Source organism: Haliaeetus albicilla, chromosome 9 (genome assembly GCF_947461875.1).
Source record: "Haliaeetus albicilla chromosome 9, bHalAlb1.1, whole genome shotgun sequence".
Classification (NCBI taxonomy): domain Eukaryota; kingdom Metazoa; phylum Chordata; class Aves; order Accipitriformes; family Accipitridae; genus Haliaeetus; species Haliaeetus albicilla.
Window position 1 is genome coordinate 9,991,468 of NC_091491.1, and position 22,549 is coordinate 10,014,016.

General features: G+C 47.9%; 1 protein-coding gene across 2 annotated transcripts in view; it reads right to left on the minus strand.

Moving 5' to 3' along the window:
* CASTOR2 (cytosolic arginine sensor for mTORC1 subunit 2) overlaps positions 1-22,549 on the minus strand; it is a 135,539-nt gene that overhangs the window by 23,155 nt on the left and 89,835 nt on the right. The window lies entirely within an intron of this gene.

Here is a 22,549-nt window from a genome sequence, read left to right on the forward strand (position 1 = left end):
ACAGCCCAGATGCGGACCCTGCAATGAAGGCATAAACTTCTCTAAGATTCTCTGGACTTTGGATTTTGGTTTGGCAAATTATAGAAACAAACAGTTCAGATCCAGACTTAAAAATGCATAATCCCGGTTAAATCTACTTGGCGTAAGGAACCTGACCTCAGATGCAGATCCAGCCAGCAAAGACACAGTGGAGGTCCCAGCGGAAACCTACACACTTTGCTTAGAGGTTAGATGCAGCCCAGCAGTCCGAAAGCATAAATCCCAGTATTGCTGCTCTTGCAGTCAGTGCCCTGGCACCACAGGCAAGCCACTTCATGTCTCCATACCCACATTTCCTACTCTGTCCACCCACTCCTGGCTCCTCCATACAGTATCCTTTCCTTCTCCTTCAGCGAGACCTTTGGGAGCTGTTTCTGTACAGCTCCAGACACCACGTAATAAATTCATAACCTCACACCCCCTGAATCCCCAGGCACCACTGCTGTGAGACAACGACAGCGCTGAAAACCCAAAATGAACTGAATAACAAATACTGTTCATTTTGCTCTCCTCAATAACCTCAATTGTGTGTGGCATGAAAATAACCCTGAGCAAACACACTGCAAACAGTGGGGACACTGAGGGTTCTGCTTCTGCATTTTGATGTTTAGCTTCATAGGCCAATGTTTCTTTTTTACTGAATAATCAGAGCTTACACAGAATGAAAAACTAGACACCGGGGAGAGGGGGTAAGTTTGTGCATTAATCAACAGCATGTTACCTCAGAGAGACCACTGCAAGTTGCTTGCAGAAAATTATTGCAGCAAAATACCATTTTCTGATCAGACAGCCCTTTGCATGAGAAAAGCACCCCCAAAACAAAGCTTACTACATCAATTGGCATGGAGAAGCTAGGGCTCAAAACAACTGCTGCTGATCTAATAAGCAGCTGACGTCTTTTTTTCCTTTATTCCCACCTCTGCTCCTCGCCTGTGAAATAAATAAGAAGGAGGACAAAAAAAAAAAAAAAAAAGACGTGTTCCTTCTTTGGACATGTATTTGCTCCCTGGCAGCACGGAGCAGGCAGGCGCAGGCGAGGCCACCTGCACGTCATCGGTATTTACACTTCCATTTCCCACATCCCAAAGCCATTAAAGCAGCCAGGCAACTGAATCACAGAAAGGTCAAGTGACACCTTTCCTCTCTGCAAACTCGTCCCCAAAAGCCTCCGGCAGCGCGGCTGCCCCAGTAACGGCGCCAGCTGCACAGGATGCACGGGCAGCTCCGCGGGCTCTGGGGTCCTGTGCTCGTCGGCCTGGCCCACCCGTGCGCCCAAGTCCGCTAATGACTCATTACCAGCAGCGAGAAGAGATCACAACTCATTTCCCTCTCTATAAACGGAGTAGATGATATTCGTGCTTTGTATGGGTGACGTGGGCCTGGCTGCAGGTCATTAAATACCAGCTTAAAAACTATTTTGGGTCAGGGATGTGATGGAAGATGCGGTATTTCACAGTGAACGGAGGCATTATCACATTTCACTCCAGCAGCAGCGGTGCTGGAGGAGCTGCCCCAAGAAGACCTCGTCAACCTCTTACTCAGGGGGCAGGAAGGCTGATTTGCCCGTTGCATTTGTAATTACTGGAAAGCGTTAATTGTGTTTGGGTTTTATGTGTTTAACAGGCCCTATGAAGTGTGACAGGGGCCATTGCATTTGCTTAAGTAACCTGCTTCTCATAATTCAATTAACTTTGCAAAAAATATATAGAAAGTGACTAAAATACCAATTTTGGACACTGTTTCCACTAGACAGCCAGATGGAAAAGCACAGCCCAAATTTTAATGAAACAAACCCAGGATAGAGGCTCAACAAATTCATCTAAATAGCATCAAATAAGCCACGTGGGAAGGTGCTTTGCCCAGGAAGCTGTTAAATGCAGTAAACCCAAGGAGAGCTGAGAACACCAGACGTAACATTAACGCAGACTCAGTGAGGCAGAATAAGGTAATAAATAAGAGCAAAATGAGGAATTGCCCCTGTTTCAGCACCAACCCGGCAAAGCTCCACCACTCTCCACCACTTCTCCTGCAGGAGAGCAGAGCTCCTGACACCCCACGGCTTCAGCACCGCAGCATCCCCCGTCCTCGCACTGCGAGATCGGCGCAGAAATCTCTCGACTGGGCTCTCAAGATCCTCTTGCAACTAGTTTATCGGAGTGCAGGTCACTCCCGCTTCCCATCACAGGGGACATGTCACCTCTGGCTGAGAAGGATCTCTAAGAAGTCAGAGACTTGGGCATTGTTGATTATAATCAGGGTCTTTGTTTTAAATTTGCATTGGGGTGAAGCCTTTAGACTTTTGTGGTTCTGCTGCGCAACACTTTGCAGACCTGCTGCCAGGAGCTGGCACCCAGGAGTGGTTCAGCTGCCCGCAGGCTCCATAACCATCGTTTGCCGCCCATCATCACACAGCACTCATCTTGCCTATGATTTTGCCTGGCAGCGTAACGCTAGGTACCAGTCGCTGGTGGCCTCCAGTAGCCCATGGTCCAGCTCTCTCTCTGTTGGCACAGCAGTCTTCTCTCATCCAAAATTCTCCCCGCTGCATGAAATTTGCAGTGCCACCAAGCAGACAGACAGGTGCCATGTGGGACATGGCACGGGACACAGCACCCACCGAAGGAGATATCAAACAAATGCCAATCCCTGCTCAAACCAAACCCAACAACCACGTGTCAAATAAGGTTTAGGGCATAAGTTAAACTGCTTATTTGCACCATGGGTGATTTAAAAGGTCAGAGGTCTGTCCAGAGCCTCGCTGGCCCATTTGGCAGGTACAACTGAAGCAAAGCAGCCTCCATGCACGTGTCATCCTGGGACACGAGGTGGTGAATATCATATCAACCATAATTGGCTCCTGAACTCAAATAATCAATACCATTTCCAGTGAGGACAACAAACGTTGGCCGAAACCCAAATAAGGATTGAATTGCTGCCGCTGGAGCACTACGAAATACTGTAAGTACTGTGAGCTGGTGCTCCACACGGCAGTCTTAAAATACCTTTGGGAGGATGCCGGCCAGATGATGAGCTTCCAGCTCATGGGTCTTTGCAAGCAGCCAAGGTGGTCACACAAAGCAGGGGAGGAAAATCTCCTGGTTTACAGCTCTGACCAAAGAGTCAGCCTGATGGCGGGGGTGTGCACAACGGTGGGAAAACAGCAACAATTTTCTGCCTCCGTTTTCCACCCTGGGGACCCCTCAGTCTCATGCACCCTGTACAGCAGGAGGCAAAGCACTGGGAGAGAGTCCTCCCCCTCCAGAAGGGCATTGGAAAACATGCAAAACGCTCTGAGAAAGTGCAACACCACCAGAACTTCTTTTCCCCTTTCTGCACCTAATTTAAATGGGTTAAAATTTCTCATAAAAGGGGGGAATAACTGGAAAATGCACAGTTGCATAGCAGAAACGCATCTCACCTACCCACGTTGATATCTGGATCAGTGCTGTGGAAAGCACTGCCAACCAGGGACTTAATCCCTCTTCCAAAAGGATACCCTGTGAGTTGTTTTCTGTGGACCTCGTTCCAACTTAACGGTAATCATATACCCACTAGAGGACACCTATTAGCTTTCAAGTGAAACTGTAGATATATGATGGATTTATTGTAGTGCTTGGAGAGAAATGAAGGTGCCTTCCATTTCTCTTCACCTGGTTTGTTTCTTTGGTGTGGTATGTTGGATTATCTCCTAAGTGCTTATCTTCACTCAGTACACAAATTTTTGCATTATAGCAAAGTACTCTGGGTGATGTGCTACTCCTTGATTTGTTCTGGTACTCTGAATGAACCAATTGCTCATTCTATTCATCATTATATGACTTATGTTTGCAGCCACGGCTAACTCCAAATGTTAAAAAATAATGAAATTAAGAAATACTGTGCATTTTTTGACCAGCCTTCTGGCTTTAGATCCCTTACACTGTAGTTATTTCACCTTTTATAGCCTTCCTCTGCAAAAATGACAGCTAGACTCTTGCTTGTATTAAAAAGATAGAGAAAAAAGCTCCTGCAATAGCAGGACTCCAATGGTCAGGCATTAAAAATAAAAGCGCTGCCAACTGCAAAATTCATGATAAATTGGGAGAGCTGTTGCCAGTGCCTCTGTGTGGCAGCACAGTTTATGTATATATATTTTTAATAGGATTTTTATGTTTATTCCCACTGCCCAGTGGAAGTTTTTCATTGCTCTGCAGTTTTAAAATCCCCTCTTATAATGAAGTGAGGGATTATCTCAGGTCGTAAAGCCTGATCCAAAGCTTGGGTGTCTTTCTGACTTCTCTGTCAGCTTTATCACACAGCCACTGAGGAGGGGCTGGAGAGGCCACCGGGTGCTGCAGCTGGGTGCTGCCGAGAAGAGGGTGCGATGGGCCAAGCATCAGCGGGCCCGTGGGGAGCTGCATGCCCAAGGCAGGTTTCCAGCACCCACTGGTGTGGTTTCCCTGACATCTACTAAAGTGCACGTGTTTGAACTGGATGTCCCTGCTCAGAAAACGTTTTAGGAACTTTTTATCCTTGAGGGCACTGTGGAAACTGGCCACATGAGCTCAAAATCTTGAGGGGAGAGTGGGAGGAAGATAACCACCTGAGCCTCATTTCTTTTGAGAAATTAGGCTAAGTAAACATTCCTTTAATGGTAGGAAATGGAGTACTCTGCTTCTCTCACTTCCAGAAAGCCATGCAAAAGGGGATAAAGCAGGGTAAAGATGCCATTTATCAGTTTCTGTATGTGCTACAATCCAGAAAGAGCTCTGAAGCTGGTCCAATGCCCAGCTTTGCGTGCCCCAGTCCTCACTATGCACTACGCATGAGGGTTATTCCTGCAGGATGCCCTGTTTCTTGCTTTGCTCTGCTGCAAGGACAAGCCAAAGTGATCCAGCGCTGCGCTTCCCCCACAGGGACCCCACCGGGACAGCAAAACCGTCTTGAGGATGTTACAATGCAAATCATAACCTTTCAGAGGATGCAAATACCCTTTCTTTTCGCCTCAAAACACATACGCTGCCAGCTTCACACTTAATAACTGGGAGCAAAGACTTGCTGCCACACAAATTCTAAACAAGCCCCACAGGCAGTTTGCAGCATGGTGTGAGATGGCTGCCAGGCAGAAAGTCCTTGGTGTCGGTTTGATTCGAGTGCCACAGAACACTCCCACACCAAGGGACTTATCTAAGCACAATAGCCAGGCAAGATGAAAGCACACGACTTGGCTTTGCATTGGGAAACATGATGATTAGGTCCAAAAAGTTAATGCTTTTATGCACAAGAGAAGGAAGAAAATCCCACAGCTCTGATTCAGCTGAAATCATCTCATATGCCAACAAGCTCGAGCTCGTCTTGGGAAGAGGGCGGTGCGCTCACAACCGAGCAGCTTTTGCAATTTTTTTCCATTTATGCTAACGGTTTGGTCAGCTGCCACCTTCTTTAGAGGGCAATACCAGAGGTGATCACAGAATAGTTTGGGTTGGAAGGGACCTTTAGAGGTCATCTAGTCCACCCCCCCTGCAATGAGCAGGGACATCTTCAACTAGATGAGGTTGCTCAGAGCCCCGTCCAACCTGACTTTGAATGTTTCCAGGGATGGGGCATCTACCACCTCTCTGGGCAACCTGTGCCAGCAATGGGTGCCAGAGGCAGGCACGGAAGACAGCCCTGCGAGCACGAGTCACGACATGAGGAGTGCAATGCCTCCAGCATTGCATCTCTGCCCTGCAGCATGCGCTCTGGCTCAGTCTCAGAGGCATGAGCCGGCAGCAAGACATCTCATCCAGGGGCACATCAGGAATTTTTAAAGTGCTGATAGCTCCAAATATTCATTAGATACTAAGCGCTACCAGCAAATAGGATGGCAGGTTTCTCCAGGATCACAGTGGACCATCAAACTTCAGTTTTTGTCTCTTTTATTCCTTTTCTTTGTGCATCCCAAATTTGCTCCTGAGGGGATGCCCAGGCACCTCTGCAGGGCTGGATCCACAGCGGAGGAACCTCGCCATCTCTAACCGTGTGACTCTGTTTTTGACATTTTCTCCTAACAGAGCATCCAAAACTGAGGGTTTTTTATTCCAAACTCCCTCAACAGGGAAGCTGTGAAACCTGTCATCTCATTTTCCTATTTAGGTATTATCCCACTCACAAAACTGTCAAAAGAACATTGTTAGGTTCATAAACTCAAACACTCTGCAGTGAAGAAATGACAGCTTGACATTTTATATATTTAACGTCAACGTTTCTGTGCCTCAGTTTCCTATCTATAAAGTGGGTACAAACCCCCCTATTTCTTCTAAATCTTGCCCTCAAGAAACAGCTGACCTCAACAAGGGGCGCTCTTCAGGGGCCGGGATTGGGACCTGCGCTGTTTCACATCTTTTTTGGTGACATGGACAGTGGGATTGAGTGCACCCTCAGCAAGTTTGCCAACGACACCAAGCTGAGTGGTGCGGTCAACGTGCTGGAGGGAAGGGATGCCGTCCAGAGGGACCTTGACAGGCTTGAGAGGTGGGCCTGTGCAAACCTCATCAAGTTCAGTATTAGATTAGATATGAGGGTGCTGAGGCATGGAAACAGGTTGCCCAGAGAAGCTGTGGATGCCCCATCCCTGGAAGTGTTCCAGGCCAGGTTGGATGGGGCTTTGAGCAACCTGGTCTAGTGGAAGGTGTCCCTGCCCATGGCAGGGGGGTTGGAACAAGATGGTCTTTAAAGTCCCCTCCAACCCAAACCATTCTACGATTCTATGTCAGGAGAGAAGGCTGAAGAATGGCGAAAATTCTTAAATGTCTGTGATTTAGCTGAGGTTTATATACATCTCAAAATTGAAGGATTTCACAGTTAATGCAAAAATCAGCACTAGGCAGACAAGCAGCATGGAAAATTTCTGCCCAAAGAGGGAGTGTGGCAAAGATTTAAGTGTTTGAAAACAGGGTGGGAATGGAAGGAACTGGAAAGTTTTGCTCTGGCCTCTTTGACCATCTTTCCTGCACCATTGAGGGAGGAAGCTGTTGGTGGTAGTGCTATTCTAGGGATATTAAGGTAGGTTTGAAAGGCAAAGGTCTCTCACTTTCCACTATCAAGACCATAAAACACAGACAGATAAGACAGAGGGAAAGGAAGAAAAGGAAAACAAGAAGGAAGCAAACAAGAAAGCACTCTAGGGAAAAACAAACACCCGGAGCCTGTTAAAGTCTCATTCGTGAGCAGCCGGCACCCGTAGAGCACCCAGCATGCATCAGCTTTCCCCAAATCCACACCTCCTAGGAGCGCTCCCAAAGTGACGTTAAGCGATGCAGCCATCTTCCCTCATTTGTCACATGAAATTTATCCTATACTGGTCCTCGTCTGCTGTTACAGATTTTCTTTCAATTACAGATTAACTAAATCTAAAGGTTCTTTATGGGTTTACATTAGAATGGGCGAACATACCCAGTGCAATTTTCTCATATTTTCCCGACAATTCAATTCAAACTCTACCCAGTGTAATAACCAGTTTGAATTTCAAACTATTAATGTGAATAAGACGAATTATATACACAGGGAATTACACACGGTGACCCCAGGTTCCATGTCCATCTGACGGAAACTACTGTTATTACTCACAAGCAAGGGAGTTCTCCAAGCCCTTTACTGAAGGGAAATTATAAACACATTCATCCCACCTTTATTTTAATAAAAATTAGGAGACTCGAAAACCTGCTTCCAAGAGCACTGAGGTCACCTGGGACATTTCTTCAGGCCCTGTTCTTAAGGAGAGACAAATAGCTCCTAACCAGAGGCATCAAGTGATTTAATACTGAGTATTTCCAGTTACCTCGGGAGATACCAGAGAGACTGTGTCAGCTCAGCTGTCTCCACCAAAGCTTCACTGGCCCCATAAACAATTTGCAGGGTCATGTGAGTATTCTGAATTTTTAAAACAGTTGGGAAGTTTTTACATAAAGTACCTACTTTTTCTAACCAGCCCCATCCACTATCCCATACAACACAACCATTTCTGCAGGCGCTACAATCAAGCAGCTCTCTAGCAAGGCCTTTATAAAAAGTTTGTAGGGAAGGGAGAGTACAGTGCTGTGCAGCTTCTCCACTGTCATATGTCTGCCCACGTATCTGCACGAAGTAGGAAAGTCTTTCTGACAGCGCTGGAGATGTCATACTCAAAGATGGAGAAGTCAGTGTATTTTTATCCTTGATGGTACAGTTACACAAAGACATCCCAGGCACAATGTCCATGCCCTGGGATGGTAAAGGGGGACAGTTTGTTGCTGCTTCTCTTTGCCTGTCCAGAAACACGTGCATCCCTTTCTCAGCAGATGCCAAAGGGATCCTCACCTCTGCTGACATGGATACAGCCTACATGGATTTTGAGGAATGAGGTAGATGCTGAGGAGTGGCCCCTTCCTGGAAAGTTTACTACCTAGTCCATTAAAATCAGCAGAAGTGGCAATGTATTTACACTAGTTCCAGAGCTTGGGAAGGAGTACGTGCTAATTAAAATTATTCTTTCTGCTCAGCACGTCCTCAACTGCATTTGTACAGAGCAGAGATGACGCCATGCGGTTGACTGATCTATTTACACCTCTGGAGTCCCCTGCTCATCCCCATCCCTGTTTCCCAATTAAGGGTGCAGACAGGAATTTGGGCTAGTTCCAGCAATCAAATACGCCTGGCACACCACTGGGACTGAAGAGACAAACCAGTGACTTTTACCCAACATAAGCTGTTCAGGATCTCTCTGCTGCCTGAAAACAGGCAAGCAGAGGGACCTGAAAACCCCATTCCCAGAGAAGAGCTAAAATAAAGTGAATATTGTTGCTGGAGCCTGTTGTGAGTGCAAAAAGCCAGCAAAAGCTAGGTTAAAACTGTCTGCTGCTTCTTCTAACTTTAAGAAGCAAAGGCAAGAAGCATGCTGCGTTCAGAAATGCACCCGCTCCTGTGTAGTCTCTGGCCCGGGCATGTTACGTGTTCCTGGAAGCAACAGGGTGGACAGCCCACGACACACGTGCACCTGAGCACACATCAGGTCCAACCCAGCACTGCTGCTTAATTCCGGCTTGGCCAGAACACAACCCGGCAACGCTCACCAGCTCCGCACAGCCCCAGCCAGCTGCGAGCCCATGTCCCCCCACCATAACGATGGTACCATTATATTTGCAAAGATGTCTCCTGTACCTGTTAAAAGAGAAGGCATGGCTGAGAGCTCGTGAGTGGTCTAACTCAAAGATAATCATGGCACTGCAGACAAGGAAAAGAAAGCTTCTAAAAGATGCGCCTTTGCTATCATCACCTTGGGGCTCTTGCTGGCTCCCCAGCTGGTCCTGGTCACTGAAACACCAGTGGCTGCAAGAGTGATTTTAACACTTTGCTCTTTTCTTGCAGGGATCGGGCTGCGTCTCTACACCCCAGGCCTCTGTCAGCATGGGCTACATTTCTGCCACGTGCTCGGCATACAGATCTAGAACGAAGAGCCAGAATTAAAGAGCAGCTGACCTTTGAGGCGGTGAAGAAGCAGCGCAGGGGATGAAGCTCTGCCGCTGCACTCTGCCTTGCTGGTTTTGACCTAAAAGACCTAGATGTTGACAGATGCCCTTCCACGTTGGAGATGTGGGTCCCTTCCTCCCTGCAGCGCTCCAGGCCTGTGGACGAGGTGCTTACACTCAGTTACAGCTGGAGCTGCCTACGGCAGGGGTCCCTCCCGCAGAACACAGCTCGCTTGTACAACCGTGCTCCTGGATTTGGTGACTATCCAAATTGCCACTGAACAGCAAGCAAATATTTGCACAAGTCCACGGAAGCTTTTCATGGAAGAAAGGAGCAATGATATTTAAAAGACGAATACAAGTATGCTGCAGGTAAGAAGATTTTTGTAACGGAAAATACGTGCTGAGGAGCCCACATAATGCTAGCTTTCATCAATATTCAGAAAAATAAGTGAAATATGTTCCTTCCTATTCCCACTGCTTATTTCTCTTTTAAATATGGGGCAATTAGAGTACATACCAATTACATGTTGGAAAACATGAAACTGTTTGCTGATCTCCCACAGCATTTTAGCACTGGTGTTTCCTGGAGCAGCTAGTTCTCAAGATGAATACTCCTCTGGCTGCAGCAACAGCATCTCTCTTTCTTCCAGACTTTTTTACACTCCTTGCCCAGCTGGCTGCTGGCTTAGGAGTAAGTAGAGCTGCAAGCTCTTTCACAGGTGCCCCGTCCCTGCCAGACAGAGACAGACTGCATGCAGGGATGTTGGGACCGTGGCAAGGGTTGCAGCGTTGTAGATGGATGCTGTTGAGTCCATCACAGTGGTCTGGCCCCAGCGGACATGGCCGACCTGCCTTACCCTGCCAGTAGCTTGTGAGGTGACCTTGAGCACATCACGTCCTCTCCCTTACTTGCGTTTCCCTTCCACATTAAGTATTTGGTTGTTAAGGTCCTCCTCTCTTCCAATACATATGTAAAATATTGCCACGACAGAGCACTGTCGTTCCTGGGCGTTACAGGAATAGCACCAAAACTAAGCTCAGGAGATGGGACCTAGCCACCCATCCTGGTGCACTTACAGGAAGCAGCTCCCCTTTATTTGTCTCCTGGTATTTTCATTTCACGCACTTTTCCCAAAGCCACCTCTGTCTGCAGTGCCGTGGCACTCGGAGCCATCCCCAGCGGTGCCTGTGTCACTTACGTGAGGGGTCTCCATGCCTCCTCTTTCCCTCTGAAGTAGGAAAACCAGCAACAGCTGCAGAAATCCAAGCAGCTGCTTTTTTCTCCCTCCATTAGGCTCCAACCTACAACCAAAACAAGTGAATCCTTTGGTCTGCATCTGGAGAGCAGCTGGATCCCCTTGCATTAATGAAAGGCCAGGATCTCCCAAGGGGAAAAGAATGTGTTTGCAATGCAAGTTCCTTTTGCAGGAGAGAGATCTTCAGCCATGTGAAGCACAATATATTTCCTTTAAAATCAGCAAATATCCCTCCCAGTCTCAGCTTCCCCATCTTCAAGCAAAGAATTAGCATCCCTGGGTTGACTTGACAGACAGCTGAACTCAACAACTGCTAAGTGCTGTACTGCAGCCTTCCAGGTGCTGCAGGCAGAGGCCAGCAGTACTACCTGGAGTCTCTGCTTGTCCCACACTAACCACATACCCAAGCAGTGACATGTTCTGCTGCACATCTACCAGACCTGCTGCAGCCCAAGCTGCTTCACCAGAGGCACTCAGAACAAATCTCTGAACCCCCATGTGAGCTCATGTGCCTGTCCCTCTCCCTTCCCTGCCTCAGTCTTTAGTACCTGATGAGCGTACGCCCTGGGCTTTGCAGGGATTTTGCTGCTACAATCATTTTTCCCTGGCCTTGCGGAAGCCCCCAGACTGACTGTGGTCCTTCACCTGAGCCTGAAATGAGGTTGTGGCAAGAAGAGGAGCCTGGCGAAGCTGTGCCCCCAGTGGGTACATGAGATCACTGTTTCTGGAAGTGCTGCTGTGGTCCTGTGTTCTGCCACAGCAAGAGTCTTGTGTGCATCCTGGGTCATGTCCAGAGCCACAGACATGGCTAAGGCGGTGGAATGAACGAGAAAGGCCGTTTTTAACATTCAAGTGCATCTCTGAAGTACAGTGCTAGAGCGTGGCTCTGCAAGGCAAATACATTTACATGAAAATGTCAAGCTCTCCAACTTTTGCAGTTGTTTTTCTAAACGCCCCCCTCCCCTTGTTCCAGTTAAAAGATATGGAGGAGAAGACATCTCTCTGGGAGATGTTCTGGATACACACCAATGACCACACTGAGTCAGACCAGAGGCAGTTTCAATAGTGCCCAATGACAGATGAACACACAGGTCCATTTTGGGTGTTCCCATTACACTGAGACTACAGAATGGCTCTAAAGCACCACCCCCAAAGCTACATCAGTTTAAAAGGACCTTTTTTTAGGGCAGTGGAGACGTATCTGCATGTCTGCAGGCAAGCCAGAGAGAAACCTGGGAGCGCTGGCTACCCAACCCATCATCGTGAGGATGATACCCGTTTGCTGCTTGTCATCTGAGCCCATCATCAAAAAAACCGAAGACCCTTCCTGGCTGCCAGCCACGCAGACCAGCTGAGCTCTGCTCCATCCCCTTCTCCTGCCAGTGCCAGGCGGACAGGTGACAGAGGGTGCTGCTGGGAAAAGGATTCACAGCAGCTCAGTTTCCAGTTTGTGAGATGTTTCTTTCTTTCTACCTCCCCTTTCCTACTCTATCTGTGAACTTGTGGATAGACAGAGGGGATATTTCAGTACTTTGTTTGAACTGGGAAAATCTTTCCTTGGCTGGGAGGTGCTGAACTATTCCAGAGATGTCATCAGTCTTTGCCATTTCTGGAAAGCCAAGTACGCAGGTGCGAGGGCTGCACACACTCACTCAGGCAGATCCTTCTGAATCAGCAGCAGAAGAAATGCTACCTTTTCTATGGATGAAGTCCTTAAAGCTGTGGCTTAGTGCGCACGAGCCAGCATCCCTCCAAAGGCACGGTGCGAGGTACCGGTGGGGAGCGAACCTTCCCCTCCTGCCAAAGTGACAGATCTGCCTGGAAGGAGGCTGGAACTCCAAATGGTGCGAACGTGTGTGTGTGTGTCCCCACCTGGTTACTGCACACCTTAGGGCTGTCCTCCACCTCTGACCCAGCCAGCCTGCAGCATTTCAAAAAACGAGGTCTGAGCCACGGGCACCTTACCTGACCCTGCAGAAAAGGGGTTATTTTCTGGAGGGAGATAGGTGTTTATTTCACTTTTCAAAATCTGCTTATCATTCGGGGCTAGACAACTGCTACTCATTTCTACTTACACGCGCGCACACAGCACCCGGAGACCAGACTGCTCCCAGAAATGGGACGCAAAGCTCCTTCTGCGCTTTCTTCACCGGAGGGGTGCAGGTCCCTGCATTCACGGGGCTGTGTGCCCCCCTCTGCCCCCCCTGCCCCGTGCCACCGCACCGACCTTGCCCTCTTCCCCGGGGAGCAAAACCGCCACTGATTTTAGCTAAAAGGTATGCAAGCAAGTCCTCCAGGTAAACCCAACCTGCGCATGCAAGCCGGGGAGAGAAAAACGAATGCAGATGAGTTTATTTTCGCACAGCCTCCTACTCCCCGAGCGCGGGGAGTTGCTCCCATTACATCACCCGCACACCCCCGCCCCTCCACACATCCAACCCTGCAAAGGCACAACGCTTCTGCTGACGGCTGCGGGAAGCAAGAGCCACAGGAAAATTAACTCGTGGCTGTGCAGGACGGCTGCGGCACTCTCCGGCGAGCGGGAGTTAGCCAGCGCTTGGGGGGTTTGTGGTTAGCTCTTACAGAAAGGGATGTCTGAATCCTCGGAGATGAGCGACCCCAGCAACCTCTGCCTCCAGGTATTCATCTAACAGAGCAGGTATTTTTCTAACAGGACAAAGAGGCTGAGGTGCTCCCCGTCTGTCCCAAATGAGGGACTAGAGATGGGCAAGAGAAGCCACCTGATACCTCAAGGAACAGCCCAACAGTTTTGACAGAGGGACGTGACTGAGCAGGACTTTGGATTCCCACCCGCAGACTTCAATTATACACGAAACGGGTATTGTTAGCGCCGATTTTCCTTGAGACCCACGTGGCCTGACGGAGCAGCCGCCGGCTGAGACAGAGGCACAGGCATCTTGTCGAGAGCAACACAAAAGCTTTTCTTTGCAGGAAATTAAAAACAAGGAAACAAACAGCAGCACTTGCGTAAGCCCCAGACTGGCTCAGACAGAAAATTACCTCGAGACTGTTTGTGTTCCAGATCAATGGATCAGCTGCAGTGCCGGGCAATTAGCACCTTGAAATTATTCAGCAAGCTGAGGGGTGGGAATTTTAGGAGAGGGTGGTGAGGGAAGGGTGAGAGCAAGCAGGAATAACAACAGATCTTTCAGGATACAAAAGTCAACGCTTGGCTCTGGCTGAGCCCAAGCTAAGATACGAACGTGGCTGTTGGATGCTTTTGCAACTAGGGAAAAGGGGGACAGGAGGGAGCTGGAGGGGCTGCTGACACTGCATCCTAGGAATGAGTACATGGTATGAACGTGGAAAGCAGAGCAAATTTTTTCTGGCTGAGACTAAAGGTATCTGCCCAGTTATACCACAAGCCTGTTTTTCACTGTACCTAGCACTCCAAGCAAGGCAAAACTACTCTGTAAACAGATCGTAGCTGTGCTAGATGAGTAGGTGGCATGAGGTGCAAGCTGGGCACAAGGCAAATGCTTCAAGCAGGCAGGTGACAGCTCAGTTAGGGCTCTGCCCAGGTCTGCGATGAGGGTCCGGACCAGCCCCTTTGAGAGGAGCAAGCACCCTCACAGGGGCTGGGTGGCCCTCTCCAACCACGCTCCTCGGCAGCACGCACACCAAAAACCTTCATTGTTCTGGATGCTATGAAAACATTGGTCTGATTATCCCTGCCGCTGTTAGGAACAGGAAAACCTCATTATTTCATATATGCTAACATAATGCTTACATATATGTAACACGCTTTACTGTTACCATCAGAGAAGGAGGACGGAGGGAAGAAGAGACGACTGTGGCCGGCTCCAGTGTAACCTCCTTCATGGCCTTTGTTTAAACAATCCAATCCCCGAACTCACCCAGGAGAAAAGAGACATTTGCTCAGACGGGCCTTGTTGCCCAGCCTGCTGGAACCAAGAGGAATCATTCCCTTTCCCTCTGACCCCGGGAAGCGCACGTGGCCTCGGCTGCGGGCCGTGGGGGCTTTCTCCACCATTCCTCAACACCAACGCACAAAAAAGCCAGGTATCAAAGATGTAACAAGGATTAAAGCAACTACATGAGAAAGCCTTGCTCCTTTCTAACAGGTCTCCATGCTTCTATTATTAATCTAGTATGAAAAGAAAACCGCCTCTGTCCAAACAGTTTCCTATTATCACGAATGTGTTTGCAGCTAATCGGAACGCAGGGAGGCCAAGGCAAGCCGAGTGCAAAACTCTTTCAGGCGCTGATGCTCTTAACACTTTGAAATCATGCTAATCTGATAAGGCACTGAGGGAATTATACAAGTAAACAAAGCCGGGCCCTGATAAGGAGTATTAGAGATAGGGCACACCGCATATTTAGCGCTCGGAGGGAGGGAGGCAGCGATGGCTAGCACAGCCCGTGCGGGAGAAGCCGTGGCAGGGCCCGCGCAGTGCCAGCCTGCCCCAACCACTGATTGCTGTAGCCCATGACAAGGAAAGTTAAACAGCAGGATGCGAGCGCTGCTGCTCACAGCTAGATTTTCCCGAGCATTAACTTTTGATCACAGCACTTCCTTCGCCAGGATATGGAGAAATGCAGGAGGAGGACAAGCTAGAAACCACGAATAAAAATGGGACAGGATCTAAGGGTTAGCTGCAAACGAAGCAAATGGGAGACAGCAGGATTTTTTCCTTGCCTCTGCATGGTTGGTTGGTGTTTGGCAAAACCCGAGTCCTCTCTGCATTCCAGGTTGCTGGTAACACTTTGGCTTCGTGCTTTGTGAAAATGATGCAGGAAGGCTGCAAACTGTTGCCTGCCCTCCTGCCATGCTGGCTTCGCTGGGAACTCGCCTCCTGTCTCCCTGCAGCGTCCTCCACAAAAACAAGCCTCACAGCTGGAGGAAAGCAGTCAAAATCCTAACTCCTAAATCAACTTTCTAAATTAGGGGCAATTCTTCAAAAGCCTCTCCCCACCCTGGGACACGCAGAGCCTGACTTTGTGCAAGTGCTGCTCTCAGCCCGGTGGCACTGGCACTGCTCTGGGACTCAGCACCTCGGAAATATCAGGCTGCAAATCAAACCTCCAAAACAGACCCACCCCAGAGCAGAAGACACTTCCTATGAAGTTTTCTTGCTACCTTCTTTGTCTCGCTTTCCTTATTTATATAATGGGGATACGAACCCTATCGTTTCAGGAATGCTGCTGAGTGATTAATAGCTGCAAAGCATTTAGAAGGTTAAATGGTCTGGGTAATTATTACCCTGAGCGACCAAGAACAAGACAGTTCAAGAGTACACACTGATAGATTACAACATCATGCTCCAAGGGAGCACCCAAAATCTCCCAGCAATTCCTGCTCAAGGGACCAGGTCCAATACTGTATGTTGTGAGAGATGCTATGGCATTTTCACCTCTTCATCATTTGATTCTATTATTATTATTATGGTAATTGCCAGTGTGAAAAAAGAGATTAATAGGATGAGAAGGGGAAGACAGGCTCCAGGAGGTGCTCACACTGAGGGGATGAGGCAGGAACAGCCAGTCTCCCACCGCTGGCTCCCCTTTCCTTGGCATCTGCTGTCTAGAGCATGATGCAATGGGAGCAAAGCATGTGAGGAAGCCTGGTCGCCTTGATGCATAATACGGGACCTTTCCCCTGGAGCAGGAAAGGGTGAACAGGGACACAAATACCTTCCCCATTTCCCACTCATCCATTTGCACAATTAATTGCAAGAATCTGAGATCCTTGAGAGCTTTTCCTCTGTCTCCAGCAAATTTGGTTGAAACCAGCCAAGCAGAAAGACTCATTCTCTGCACGTGTGCAAATCTCACTTTCCTATGAAGAACATTGGTGTTCCTGAGACAGCCAGGCTTTCGGGTAATCCAGTGCTAAGTGCCACCGAAACAGCAGCATTAGTGGTAATTAAAAATGAGATGCTTTCCACACCAGGCTGTATACTTTAGAGGCAGCCAGTTCACCCAAACAGGATTACAATAGCTCAGGATTTTACTTCTTTATTTCCACCCCCTTAACCATGAGATCAATGCAGCCAGCCTCAGAAGAAATAGGCACAAAATTCACTTATGCTGAGATGGGTCTGAAGTTAAAATGTATTTTTCCTCTATTTCTCCAGAACATTCAAGACAAATACAAATATGGAACAGGACTGACACTGGAAAGCAAATAGCATTTAGTCACCCACACAGACCTCTAACAAGCACTTTACTGCATAAGTGAAAATCCCCTGCAAAAGCAGTTTAGTTTAGGGGAAGGAAACCTTTAGGAGAGTGGTAGGAGAACTCCCTGAGTGCTCATTTGTGGGAAATTAGAGGTAAAAACAAAACATACGAGGGAAACCAGAATGGTTTAAGTGGGAAACCTCCAAACTGAGGAAGCAGTTGGGCTGTGGTGGCCTGCTAGCACATAAACATATAATGTGCTTGTGTGCATCTATATACATGCTCCTATATATAACACATAAGCACACCAGCTTCTGTACACACAGCAATGCCTTCCCCTCCCAACCAGCCCCATTTTCAGTGAGTAGCAGGCTTGTTGGACAGGCAATTTGTCTTCACGCCACACATGTGAGCTGGCATCAGGAGCATTTGGCCCCTTTTTGACCCCAGCGTGTTGGTTCATTCTATTTATGTATTTTTGATCCGTAACCCACGACAGAGGTTTTTGGCACTGTTGCTGGAAGGTCAGGGAAGGACCACAGAAGAGCAAGTCCCAGGCACGGAGCCCTTGCAGAGCATGATCCATCAGCTGCCTCCGCCAGGAATTTGCTGTGTTTTGAATTCAAAGAATCTCTTTCAAAAACAAAAAACCCACTCAGGCCTCCACGCCAAGATGGTAAGCTGGCGGCCCAGAGCTGGTGGAATAGCACAGGGAGCATCCCCTGTTCAGACAGGGCAGCTAACCCCACAGAGATGCTCGGCCACGAGGCCTGCAAGAAGGTCGTGGGGAGAGGGAAGGGATGGGGTGAGATGGAAAAGGCAGATTCATGGCAGGAGTAGAAACACTCTCTCAGAACAGGTTCTACTCCTGCCCAGCCACTAAGCATGCTGTTGGGCAGCTGGTTTATCAGCATTGCCTAGGGCAGGAGAAAGTGTCTGCAAAGCAAAATGGGGAGCTAAGAACCACTCCCTGGACTTCCTTCTCCCTCCAAGGACTACAAAAGACATTTCATAACTTAGACCCTATTTCCATTAGGTGCCACTGAATGTCCCCTGATGATTTCTGGCACTGTCTTGTTGAAGGATTCATTAAGAAAGTCCAGGACATGTGCCAGGAGGTTCAGCCAGGAGGACGACTTTGGTCCTGAGCCCCTGTGAAACAGTCAGGTGAGGCTGAGGAACAGGAGGCAACTACATGAGAGCGAGCCATATATATCAACAGGGTGGGGAAAACACACCAGCGTGAGGCTACCAAATAGACGTTCTCTTCATGAGTTCTCAAGCAAACTCATGTGTATACATGTTAGATGTCCTAGGTGAAGACATCGGGGCTGGGGAAGCTAAGGGGCTGGGTTTTCAAATGATAGAAGAGTACAAATCTTGAAGGGATGGCACTTAGGAGTTTCCAGCAGTCCTATTTCTAAAGCCCTATTTCCCACATGTCTGAAGAAGGTCTAGAAAAGAAGACGAATACAGGGGCCAGGAACTTCCCCTTGCACAAGGCAGGCATATATTTAAAGAAGCAACAGCAGAGAAGGGTTGGGTTGTATATTCCCTGCTGGAGACAAACCACAGCATCCTGTTTTTCAGTGCTCAGGTTTAAAAAAATCCCCCAAACTTGACAGTTCATGCCCATTGATCTTACAAGACAGGACCAGGGGATTTTATCGTTACAATGGCTTCATCACAGGATCACCCCTCCCGCAGCTTCACATCCCACGGTGGGGAGAGCCTTTCCTGGGAAGGGACAATCCCCACAGGATTAGAGCATTTCGTGGACTAAGCACACACTCCCACTGCCTCCCTACCTTCTCAAAACACACTATTTATTGAACAGGCAGAAGTGACGATACAAGAAATACATACGATGGTGAATTTCCCTGCATGGATAATAGTGTCTTCTCTCCTCTGGAGGCCCACCTCCGGGCTGCATTGGGTATCAGCAACCAGGCACTTCCCTGGCTGTGGCGGCTGCATTGTCACCATTCACCCACTCACGTTCCGGCACGTGAATTTTCTGTTTAATAAACTTTCCTGCAGTTTGTGTTTCTCGGTAACCCTGCGGTAGTAGTCATGGTGACAAAACTGGGGTCCTTGGCAACACACCAATGATGCTGCAAATCTACGATGACTAATCCTAAAAGCCTAATTTGTAGAACTAATTTAAATGCTTAAAGATACGCAGGTCACCGCAGGGGTCGATTTAATGGCTATGGCATATCTGGTAGTGAAGCAGTTGTTACAGGAGGAGCAGCCAGGGCATCTTCTGGTCATAAAATTAAGTGGATTTTTAATGCAAGATGTAGACTAAAGAGATTAAAAGGAAAGCACAATTTAAACATAGGCACAATAACAAACCCAGCTGATTTCCAGTCAAAGAGCTGGTCAAAGCTTCCAGATGAAATGCTGTTTTAAATAACAATCCCCCACAACAATATCGCTGATACAGTATTGCCTGGTTTATTTGTGCCTATTCAGAACGTAATGAATGCTCTTCTCAACACATCTTGCCCATGAGTGTGCAAAACCACGGTGCAGCACAGCCAATTCCCCAAACTGGCCCAATTTAAGGCACACAGAGGATGCAGACTGAGGACCTTCCAGTGCAATGGTTTCCAGCTTCACCAGGATGGCTGATGGGCTGAGCGTCTGCCCCACGCCACCTGCCCCTGTAAATCTCCCACGGGGGAGCTCGCGCAGGACAGCAGCTTTCATTACCTATTCAACGTTTCAGACTTTCAGCTCTTTGCTGGCACTAAAAAATTCATGGCTACATCTTCAGTTAATATGCTGATGACGTCACCGAGGGAAGAGCGCCAAAGTAAGTATATTGCTATAACTGTGCTTGGCTGGACTAACAAGGCAGCGTTAAAGCTATTGGCTCTTTTTCCCCAAGCTTTTGCATTTCTCCTCTCCAACTGTCTGCCACCTGGCATTTAACACGCATAGGCACAAGGAAACAGAGAGTGGCTTCTGCTAACACACATCAGCAAAACCCCCTTTGCACAGGCTCTCTCTCCTCCCTCTTTATACAAATAAAGCAATGAGCACTGTAGACAGTATCTTATCCCACAGAAAGCAAATCATGCTGGCCTGAGGCTGTAGAGTCCTGAATCTTTATCCGATAGTGCTAAACAATTATCGCTCACCTAATTAGTTGTGGTTTTGAGTAAGCATTCAACATCACTTTACTCAGCAACTACCAGCGATAAGCATCAACACACAACCAGGTTAAGCCGTTTGATCACACAGTGATATGATTTCCATGTCCTGATCCACTGCCTTAACCCACTGCCCTTCCTACACAGGCATCTTCCAGGAGAAAGACTTCTTTCATCTGACCAGAAGCTGGGACATGAAGCACATTCATGTGGCAGAAAGTAGGCAGCTTTAGTTAAAAACAAGCAGACAAAAAATACTTGTTTGGTAAAATCCTAGTTCTACTTACTTATCAGGATTTCTCCCTCTTTAAAACTGGATGCAACATAACTACACTTGCCATTGTGGCTGACACAGAACCAACTCGAGTGCAAAGCACCGCTGGTTCCCTTCATTAGTTTGTCAACTGTTCCTGCAGAGGAAACTGAGCTTAACCAGGAGTTATCTGCACTCATACTTCATTATATTGCTGTAATAAAGCAATAGCAACAACAATAATTACTATGGGTACTAATGACTTCTACTGCACCTTCAAGAGCAAAATGCGCCACATGATGTACGTAATGTTTGCTTGGATGCAATCAAGATGCTTCTTGGTAAATTCATGCAAAACAAAGTCTTTGCAACTCTTGAAGATAGACTCAACCTTTGGTTTTTTTGAAAAACAAAACCGCTTGGCGATCCCACTGGGGACCGAAGCAGTGATCCTGGAGGGCTTGGACAGTTAGAAACAATCTCTGGTCACCTAACACAGCACCTGTGACTCCTGCAATGGAAGCATTAGTCTTCTTGCCCACAGAGATGCCATAGCTCATTAACAGGATGCATCTACTATAGTAAGAAACCTGAATATAGATTTATGCCATTGATGTTGACATTCTGGTCTTAGCATCTGGGTATAGAACAGCACAATGATTCTTTTCAATGATTAGGAACAGAAATGGCAATGCCATACACCAGTTACAGCAAAAGATGGGAGTCCAAACGCCACTTTCTGAATGTCGATGTGTGAATATGTGATCCAACTGAAGTTGCTTCAACCATGGCTCAGTTTCACCACTGGTGATAATAGGTCTAGTTACGCTTTAATGAAAGCATTCATATAATTCTGTGATACATAGTGTTATTTACAGTGTTGTAAGTCGCTGTGAGGACTGAAATCCTGGATACGTGGATGTAAGGAAGTTTTTGCTCATGGCTTTTTCAGCCAGAACTATTTGAGCTTTTCTTGTCAAAATAATAAACCTTGCAGGGTCCCCATCAGTGGGACAGCTCACTCCTGCTGCCTGTGTCACCTCCCTGCAGCTCCTCTGTGGGTCACCTCCAGCAGCCTGTCACGTCCCCTTGTCCCCCTACCCTGCCCAGGGGACCACAGCTGATGTTCTCTCCCCTGCCCCAGAGAAGCTGCCACTGCCCTCAAGCGCCAGCCAAGGCACTTCGTCTCGCAGCACTGCTCAGCCTGGGCTGCCCGCCCTGCCTCTGGGAACGGTGCTCCAGGCCCCGCACAGCCAACATCAACATTTTGCTACAGAAAATAAGGGCAAAACATGGTCCGCATCGCACCTCTCCAATGCTGCCTAAGAGCACCTTGGGGGTTTACTCCATTTTTGCAGTTGCAGCTGGGCTGAGCATTTGGGCATGTATGTCAGGTCCTGCTGGCAGTTCAAGGAGGGGCTTAAGGATGGAAAAGGCAACATACTTTTAGCTGCAGCTCAGTTACAGGAGAAGAGCTCCCTATAAAACACTGCCTATGAAGCTGTCGAGTTTTTGATGGCTGCTGCATGAGCAATTGCAAAATCTATGCCCTGCTACGCTTTACACTCATCTCCTCCTGAAAACCCAGTGTCTACCATGGACATTTAAAGCTCAGCTGAACAAAGCAATAGAAAAGGGGCCGCGTGGACCAATGGCATGGTCAGTGGGGTGTGCAAACAGGCGACCTGAAGAGGCATTTACCATTTCTAAAACTCCAGGTAGAAAAGAAAAACAAGATTGGAGAAAAAGAGGGGTAAGAGACAGAACAGGTTGCTCTGTGGGCTAGGGGACTTGTAAGCTCTTCTCAACAGCTGCAGAAAGGTTTAAATCCAGAACCAGAAACCCTGGGACGACGCTAGTTAAATGCTTCAATGAATTGGAAGTTATCTTCCAGTATATTTTTAGTTGGCACCAACCGGCATTACATAATGGCTATTATATAACAGCACTACAGCTACAAATACTCTCTTTTGGGCTTTTTGTTTGTTTTTTCTTTTTTTCTCTCTCTCTCTCTTCCCCCCCCCCCCCAAAATCTTCTCCTTAGTGGGGGATTGATCAATAATTGCACTTTCCATCAAATGAGGGAGGCAAATCCTTAGGAGAAAAATCAAACGGAGTAAAAATATTGTTACTAAGCCTGTGAGCGCTTCTCTCTTGCCCAACCTCAAACAGAATTAACTATTCCCAGAATAGAAATTCCACTAAGGC